The following is a 1,539-nucleotide window of genomic DNA, read 5'->3' as shown; positions in this document are numbered from 1 at the left end:
TTTCAATTTGCGCGATGGATTTCCGAGGCGGTAACCGGGTGAGACGGTCCGTGATTGATACGCTTCGCCGCGACCGCAGAAGCTTGCGGAGGTTGGGAGGAAGACAAACGTCACGGAGATGACACAAATGGGAAAACAAACAAATCGTCTCTGCTGGGTCAAAAGAGAGCGGGAGAAAAAAAACAAAAAACAAAACAAAACAACAACGGAGTTATCAAATATTCAAGGACGAGAGCTAAAAAGACGTTGAACGTCGTGACGTTAACGCGAGCTGTTTGACGTTTCCACTCCTGCAAAAGTGAAACGTTCTCTCAAAATGAAGCTCGTAATCGCGGCCGCTCGGCGCTCGGCGTGTGAGCGATGAGGTGCGGGCCTGCAAACCTTTCTGCTCCCTTTCGACTTTACCACACTCGTATTGCTGTCGGGTTATTTCGAAAAGAAATGACAACATTATTAACCTTCTTTGCCAACATCATGAGAGGGAAATGTGACGTCCGTTTGATGAACTCACCACTCCCTGAACAGACGTCGATGTCGTCATCTAATGAGCCGTCGTTATTGACAGCGGGTCGCGAAATGATGCCGAAAGGTGACGTGCAGTGTGGACGTCGGGACAACGTCAGCCTGCGCCCACGTTGACGCTCACTTTGGAATTTGCAGTGTGGAAGCAACTTCAATTTCTTGGGTCGATGAGCCCGTTTCCGTCACAAGGAAGACAAGTGGACTGTTGCGGGATCAGTACGATCGTTGCGGTCATCCGTCCGTCCGCTTATCCTCACGATGGTCGCGGGAGTGCCAGAGACAACCCCGGCTGTCATCGGGAAGGCGGCGGGATACACCTCGAACTGGTCGCCAGCCAATCGCAGGGCACACGGAGACAGACAACAGGGATTCGAACCCCGGTCCAAAGACACTTTGAAATTTTGGTACTGATTTTAGCAGGAATCAAAAGTTGAGCTCGTGACTTGCTTCTGCGGGCCACCTTAAAGGAGGCAGTGGTCCGGATGTGGCCCCCGGGCCTTGAATTTGAAAGCTGTGCTGTAAGGCGTTCGAAGTCACGTATTGCTGCCAAATGAAAATCAATTTCCAATATCGGAAACGAGTTCCAGTCGGGCCCGTGGCCGCTTCCGTGATGTGTTGACGTCGGAAGCCACGGAGTGGTTTCGGTCTCCGCTTTGCCGAGGCCCGCTGCAGGCACCCCTCCCCCGGGAGGGAAGAAATCAGGGTGTGCCTCCTTGAGATATGAGGGGAAAACATTCATAATGCAAATCATCTTTTTTTTTTTTTTTTTTTTTTTTTCCACTGAAATGCCATTATTCCATTGTGGAGCCCCCCCCCCCCCAAAAAAAAAAAAAAAAAAAAAAAACAATAGAAGCACTTGAACAAAACGTAGTCACGACATCATGAAGTAGGATGGAAAGAATTTAACAGCTTTGGCCCCAATTTTTTTGCTTCATTTCGATGGACATGGCGGCGCAATGGCCGCCGTCGTCTCGTCTCCTGACGTTCCAGGGACGAACCACCTTTTCAACTGCGGTC

This window comes from Syngnathoides biaculeatus, chromosome 11 (genome assembly GCF_019802595.1).
Source record: "Syngnathoides biaculeatus isolate LvHL_M chromosome 11, ASM1980259v1, whole genome shotgun sequence".
NCBI lineage: Eukaryota > Metazoa > Chordata > Actinopteri > Syngnathiformes > Syngnathidae > Syngnathoides > Syngnathoides biaculeatus.
Note: the sequence above shows the minus strand (reverse complement) of the source record.